This window comes from Pinus tabuliformis, chromosome 6, assembly GCF_031772625.1.
Source record: "Pinus tabuliformis cultivar Carrire ecotype Pingquan chromosome 6, CPIR1, whole genome shotgun sequence".
Classification (NCBI taxonomy): Eukaryota; Viridiplantae; Streptophyta; class Pinopsida; order Pinales; family Pinaceae; genus Pinus; species Pinus tabuliformis.
In genome coordinates this window covers 212,493,646-212,501,918 of record NC_142292.1, presented here as the reverse complement: position 1 = coordinate 212,501,918, position 8,273 = coordinate 212,493,646, and positions in this window count along the sequence as shown.

Sequence of the window (8,273 nt, the reverse complement as noted above, 5' to 3'; positions counted from 1 at the left end):
TTGAGCCTCTATGCTCAATCCAACATGGTTTACTGGTAATTTTGAAGAAATGTAACGGTTCTGGGTCGGATCCCAACTCTCTTTTTTCTCCTTTTTAATAAAATTATCGTAACTGTTTCTTTGAGAAAAAGTGTAGAGTATCTCTCTCTCTCTCTCTCTCTCTCTCTCTCTCTATATATATATATATATTTGTAATTCATTTATCATTTATAAAGGGTAATAAATATTATAAACATTCAAAAGAAGTTACATTTTTAACAACCCATCAATATCTAAACTTCTAGTTCTCAATAAAAGGCCATTGTAAATTTGATATTGAATAAAATATGATCAAGATTCATGGTTTTACACTTAGTACTTTCTTTTGATATCTAAAGGCTAAAATCATCTCTATTCTCATTAATTCTATCTATTTTTTGATACAATGTAGTCTTTCACAAAGCCTCAAGGGATAGTTCAGTTGGTCGAGTTCTTGTTGCTAAGTACCTCGCTTATCGGGAGGTCACGGGGTCGAATCTCCTCGATGACCTTAGGGTTAAGTCTAGCTAGTTTGCTTGACGGGTAGGTCCCTTCGGGTTGATCTACTTGGATTTTCCCGTGGATGTAGCGGCCACTCAGTGTCCGTGAAGCACCCTAAAAAAATGTAGTCTTTCACAACATTAAATCCATCACAATTGATGCCCACATAATCCTACGATTGGCGTATCCACTAGTTTAAATGTCAGTGACTGAAAGCTTCTTGGAGAAGCTTAGAAACATTGCCTTTCTAATTCCTTACTTGAATCCATGTGTTATGAGCATTGTTAATCATTGTCAGTATGAGTATTGGCATTGCATTCATTATTATTGTTCTTGAACCCCATTATCACCATAATGATATTCAATAGTTGTATGTTATTAGTGATGACATGTTTATAGTGTTGGTACATGATATTTAATTATTATTTGAGCACATTTGGAATCGACCTCTCAAATACTTAGTATCTAATTTATTGATTCCCCATTATTGCAATAGCTACTTAATGGTAACAAAACATAATTGATGTCAAGGGTTCATAGCTCAGATGGTTGGGATGATGGTTTGTTCTCCTATCACCAAGGTTTGATTCCCACAAATGACATGTTGGCCCATTATGATAAGGCTAGAAGGGTAGATACCCCCCCCCCCCCCCACGCATCCCTCACCCCCACCATGAGTGGGAGCACCCTTGTGGGTGTGTCTCTAGACGTCTCAATCATTTCCAAGTCACAAGTTTCATGTTAGGCACTAACTTACAGGTTGTTAGCACTAGCCTAGGGGTTATAGTGGCATCCAACTAAATTTGAACCTGGGTAATCCTAGCAAGTTATTACTTCCTCTAGATTAAAAAATCACACACACAAAATTAATAATTGAATGTAAAATCTCTCAATGATACATTATTTTTTTATAGTTTTGGTCAAGCTCAATGTAAAGATAATGCATGGTTTAATTTTGTTTCACTCAAAAGTGTTGATGATTTTGGTAGGGAAAAAAAGTAATTAAGCTAAATGAAATTTTATAACTTGTATGTTCTTAATTAATTTTATATAATGATACATGAAAAAAATCCTTGTTAATAATACAAATTGGGATTACAATGGTGAAAATCATGTCAAATTCTAATCGTTTAATTATATTCATCATCAAACTCTCATTTCCTTGTTCACTGGATTGATCATCCCTTTCTCAATTATAGGCATATTGATCATCCCTTATTGTCTCGAGTAACATTGATATTAGTGTGATAATACATTGTGTGTCAAATATTTTAAGAATGCCCCATATCTCTCTTTCCTCATGCCTCAGGCCCAATGTTTATGAGATGTATCATTTCCATAATCAATGCTTGCAACAACATTTTTAATACTTGTGCAGGATTCTTAAGCAAACTACAAAGAGTCCAACATGATTGTAGTTATCATTGAATTTATGCATTAGGGGTTATACTTTAACATCCACTTAGAAGTGCTTTTGCATGGTTTAGGAGATAAAGTGAACAATCAATATCCCCAATAAGAATAACATACTTGGTGGTCTTGATGATTAAGTCCTTTAAGTTTGTACTTGTATCATATTAGGAACCTCCACATCATATACATTTTAGCCTAAATAATAAGCAATCATTGCAATCGCGTTAGATAATATAGTTTCCAATCAAACGAGAACTATTTCCTCAAAACGATGACTCTAGCAAAAAAAAAACCCCCAAAACCATGGAAAAACAACTCAAAAACAAAAGTGTTGATGTTGCATCAACACTTTTCTTTTTCAGGGAAAATTTTCAACATTTTTAAAAAATGGCAGTAAAATCCAAATTATTTTGTGCAAAAAACATGAAAACACACATGCAACTTACGCTGCATCACCACTCTTTTATTTTGGGTAAATTTTCAAACATTAAAAAAAATAAAAAATAAAAAACAAAAGTAACACAATTTAAAAAAAACAAAAAAAACAAAAAATACCCCCGCCCTTTCTACGGGTATTAGGAACCCCCAGGAAGCTACCTCCTTGGTCGGTAGTATCCTCACTTAGCATTCTACCTGTACAGATATGTAGGCACGTAACATTTACACTTGGGCATTGACTTCTATTTGCACCTCTACCTATCAAGGTACCCCTACTAGGACACAAAGCTCGATTCACCCGTTGCGTACCATTTAGAAGCATAGATATTGTAGGTACGCTTGGAATAGGCCTAACCTAATGGCTCACATTGCACCAACCATTGCAGTTGCAGGGACCACAGGGAGGGGGAACGATAGAGATAGTGGTATGATTGGTAAGATTTTGTTGATTTGATGCATTGACATTCAAGGTCCGACTTCAAAGATGAAAGGCTTGACAAAAGGCCCAATTCAGAAAGGTCCGTTTAGAACTTCAATCCAGAGCTTGAAGAAATTGCAGACGATGGGACAACTCCGGTCTAAGAGACCTACGCTGCTCCAGCGACGCTACACACGAAGTCACCTCTGATAAGGATTGGGCTCTTACCCCTTTGGGACTGACTGACACTCACCTAATGGATGAGGCACTACCTTTAGTACCAGCAGATGTAGGTGGGTACCCCCCATCGAACCGACTTAACAAAAGGAAATGATTCTAGGTTGGACTGAACCCTACCGAAGGCAAGGTCCCGTAGTTCAAATCTACGCATTTCCCAAGGTAGGTAGCTGTATTTACATAAAAAGGTAGCCATAGGGAAATCTACTCTATGGCTGGATCAAATCCCTTCTCATTCACTCACCTTCCTAAGAACTGACAATGACTACTTAGATCATACACTATCTGTATGCTTGAAGAATGGACCTTACTAGAGACTCTTTCTTCCTATACCTTCTTATAGAATGTCACCTACCTGAGAGAGGTCTTTGATAGGTCTACATTTACCCTCCATCTTGTATAATGTCCCTATAAGCAAGGACGTTTCCCAACCCATATAAATGAGTGAGTTAGCAGGCTACTTATCCTTCCTTTCTTATGTGTCCCTTCCCTTCCTTTGAGAGATGGTCAAGAATTGGTCTCTCTTAGCGTTCTTTAGCTAAGTCTACTTGGTTCTAGTTCATGAATGGAATCATGATAGTTTAGGAACGTGGAAATTCGAACCTATGTGTCATGGCCCCGTCATGGTGTTACATATGATGCCATCAAAGACCCATGAGTTCATCGATTACGACAAGAATCCTTGCCCTGAGCCTCGTAATGGGCTCTACCTAAAGAAGTCTTCAGCATAAGCCGTAAGGCTGCATAGTGCTTTGTACATAGTGTCTTTTTAGTCGTTGTGTGTTGGTAGTGCTTTTTCTTTTGGCGTGTAGCTGATTCGGTTTGATGCTTCTCATGATTGGTGCTAAATTTTTATATGTTTCATTTGAATTTGATGTAGGATTTGCAGTCACAGTACGCGGGATATTGCTTCCACCACTGATCTTTTCACCCACATACCAACTGGTGAGTTCAGGGGGCATATGCCTCGATCTTGCAACCAACAACATTGTGGAATATAGTGTAGCCATTGAACTTCTATCTAAAGCCATTGCTCTTGGTATTCGCAGGTTAGTTGCACATTTGGATTCACAGTTAGTGGTATAACAGCTGAATAATCTCTATCTGGTTAGAAATCCTACTCTACTTCAAAAGTGTTGAAAGGTGCGAATTCTTCCAGTTTGATTCTCTTTTTTATGGTCATGTTCCAGGGAGTTCCAACACATTGGCTAGTTCATTAGCTAACTAAGTGTTATATTAGCATTTGTCACATTAATTAAGCATTAATACAAGCATGCATGTACATAAACATGGAATTGAATTCAGACCATTTGAAGCATAAGTAAGAGCCAAACCATATGTATATAAAATAGATAGTTGGTACATCATGTTGAAAAAAGATGTAGTGTCCAAAATAAGGCTGCATGGCCATCATGACACAGAGTCTATACATCTGAAGGAATAGATATATATATATATTCATAGATGGTACAAAAATGGAGGAGACTATCATCTAGTCATCTCGAGGTGCATGAATCTCATGATAATAGACTATAGCATTCACCGCCCACCGGTGTAGCTGGAAAAAAGGACATGGTACACTGACCACATGACAATGCAGTCTTTAAGGGACATCCTTGACCCTCATCATAGGCACACCCATGGTTAGACCCTCAAGGTTCCTCCGCACCTCCTAAGAGAGGTTGGTTTCCATCTAAACTACCTAAGACACGATAGTGGCTGGCTTACTTAACGACAGAAACACAAGACACGACTAAGCTTACCGGCTAACCTACCTCACTACCTAAACTGACTGGCTAACCTAGAGCTTAGGGAATGCCTACCCTATTTGTTTTTCCACTATGATATTCGCTTCCCTAAGCGAGAGCATAGGCAGGTCATACACATGTTATCGATACTCTTCTATTCCTACGATCTGCTTACTCAGTATCTTCCCTTTATGAACCAGTCACTGGACTTCACCTTTCATGACCTCGAAATTCACAGACCACATGGAGGGTTCGGCGTCGCTCTTCTCTCCTGGCAAAGGCACGATCTATTGCAACATAGTCCGGTGATTCACCAAAAACATTTGAAACAGAAGAAGGGGTTTCACCAAATCGAGATAAAGACCCACCCTTAGCGTGAGCAGTGCCAATTTCATATCCTTCAGGTGTAGGGGCAAAGCCAAAGCTAGCAAGAGTTTTGCCACCATCAATAGCACTTTCAGTTCTATACTCTTAGGATCTAAATGCGGATGCAAATTCAGTTCCATTCATTAGGGATCCAGCGCTAGTGGAAGCATCACCCCTTCCTACCCCAGTCAATTCAATTTAACTTGATGACCCAAAACCACCAACAAGAACCCCCTCATCAGAGGCAGATGCTTGTCCAAATCTGTTCATCACATATCATCCAGGTGTAGATCGAGATACAAATCCAATCCCAAAGCCAGTTTCAGATCCGGATGCAGTAGTTTGAAAGCAAGATCGAGCAGATACGGTTCCATCAATTGAAGATTCATTCAGTTACTTACCTTGATCCACTGCTATCGTATATCAATGAAGCATACGAATCTGTCGATTGAGTTTACCAAATGAAATGGACCTGGTAAAAACCCCAACATTTCCGCGACCACGTGATAAGAGTAGGAGTGCCCAAGAGGCCCTCGCCAATCTGAGACCTATTGCTAGTGTCTAGATTTTCAGACTCTTTCTCTACAGTGATTCCTATTCTGGCTCTTCCACATCGGATTGGGCAAACATATTTTCTTTTCCTTGGGGGAGTTTATGTTGTTTTGAGCCGACTATCTACCCTTCTGGTTATGCGGGTTAACTGTTTGGCCCTCTTGGCTGTTTTTATTACGTGGAGGGGTTCTATTCAATCTTAGTGAATGGAGTGGAGTGGCACTGGTGCTCTCCTAATTGGGAAAGGGGAAAAGGAAAACGACGACTTCTTGAAAGGTTTCGATATAGATGATGGGGCCCATAGGGGCTATGAAAATAAGCATTGATAATGTAAAGATAGGGATCGTGTAACTCTCAAACTACAACTCATTTCTTGGTTACATATTTCATTTGGTACAAAATGAGAATTTGGAAATGCCCATAACATGTGTTTTCTTATTAGCATTATATGGTAACATTTTTTTGCATGTGAAACCAATGTTGAATAATCATACCTTGAGTTATTAATAAAAAACACATTGAAATACTTCCAATCTAAACTCTACTTATTTCTATTGTCTCTCCCTTCCATCCTTCCTTATGTCTAAAAGGAATAAGACCTAGAGATTCATGGTCAGCTTCCCCATAATGCAATAAAAGAATTCATTGCTTCTGAACCAAGAGAGAAAACCTAATCTAAGAATCCATATCCGAGGGGCTAGGGTGGGGGCGAGGACGTACCCATTGCTGTCCCTTCCTAAGAGTAACCAATGATGGTAACTAACCTATGTGTCGTGGCCCCGCAGGGCTTCCTCCTAATATAAAGAATATATGTGGTTCTGTTTCTAATGTCTGAAAGCTCCTTCTTCACTAGCTTCTTGAGATAGAAGAGTGGTAATTACTAGTAATTCAACCTAAGAATATTCCTAATGTTGTAGCTATTAATGAAGAAGTATCCAGGGTTTGATGCTCTGAAGAATCTAACTAAGGTAAGTAGAGAGTTGCTGAGCTAGTTGTGGCTTCAATGATCTATTCAACCAGGGTTCAATACTGTAGTCTCCTTAAGTAAGTGTCCTAGGGCGAGGTGAAAGTGAAATGGGATCAGGTCTTAGGGGGTTTCCTCGTTGCAAGTTGGGCTAGGTCGTTAGGGTTCCTAGGTCTGGGGCATCCATAAAACGAGTCAAAATAACACAGAGAATAAGAAGGCGAAGTCAATAGTGAAGGAGGCGAAGGTAGAAAGTGAAGGAGGATGGAAGGCGAGGCAAGAAGAGGCTCGCCTAGGTATTTTTGGGAAGAATGACTTAGGTTCTCTCCACCAAATTTGTATCTATGAGAGATAAATAAACTAGGTCAGTGCCTTGGCTAGGGTTAATGGAGTCAAGTCTTGCAACTCTCTTAAACAGTGACGTATTCCGTAGCCTAGTAGGAGCACGTAGGGTACTACTAGGTCTAGAGGACCTACTTGGAATGACAAGGTCTAAAATTATGATGAAGGGATCTATTACCAACAATGCTTCTCTCGTGTTCTTAACAAAGATATTAAGTATACCGGTTAAAGCAAGCAACGTAGGGTTGCAGTAACTCATGCATACACTAACATTAATAAAAAGTAAAATGCTGTAAAAGACACATAGTACCTCAAATAAAGACAAGTATCATCCAAGATGCCAAAGAAAAAGAGATGCGCCACTTTCACAAGAACAAACAACCCAGGCCTTCCTCACCTTCCGTTGTCAGGTGAGCCATCCTTCTTTGATTGGACAAGGACCAAAAGAAGGACCAAACAACCTCGCATCTCAAGGTTAGTAAGGCCTAAAGACCATAAGGGAGAGGATGCCCCCAATAGTTCTCGACTAACAGGACATGATGCTACAGCATGGCTCGACCGTAAGGGAGAGGAAATATCCGCCTGATCTATGGTATGGTTGAGCTCTTGCCTCGGATAGAGGGCTCTTAAGGTGATTCACGCTTCTTTCTTCGGCGAGCAACTCAACTCTTCTTTTTCATTAGTAAGGTGGTTTATTTCAAAAAACACAGGACTTCCGGATCACTCTGAACGAATGCGGCCCAACCCATTGTGTAAACTAGCTTTTTCACACCCACTATATATATATAGTAAGGATAAGTAGGAGAAAAGGCAGCAGAATAAGGATCCTCATCAGCTGCTGAATCACGGTAGGTCTGTGGCGGCCGGTCTTATTGGGGTGGGGGAGGCGGTCATTAAACTACCTAATCCGGTCCGGTCTGGGACCTAATCGGGTAAGAAACCTATCCCTATTTCTATCCCTATCCGGTCATAATTCCAATCTCCAATCAGGCCCTAATGGTTCTATAGGGCGGGTATCCGGTATCTGGTAATGAATCTATCCCTATCCGGTCATAATTCCAATCCCCAATCTCCGATCTCCTGTAGATAATATAAGGCGGTCGGAAACAGAACTGTCTGGTCCGGTCAAAAACCCCCTCTGTATAGATGGAGGTCGAGGCTTATACATAAAGAATACGAATGATAGCAGTAGCTGGGTTACTAGGATCTATATCTATATTGACTCTCTATCTATATACACACCCTACCCTATGGTATGTGGTTTCTACCCTAGGAT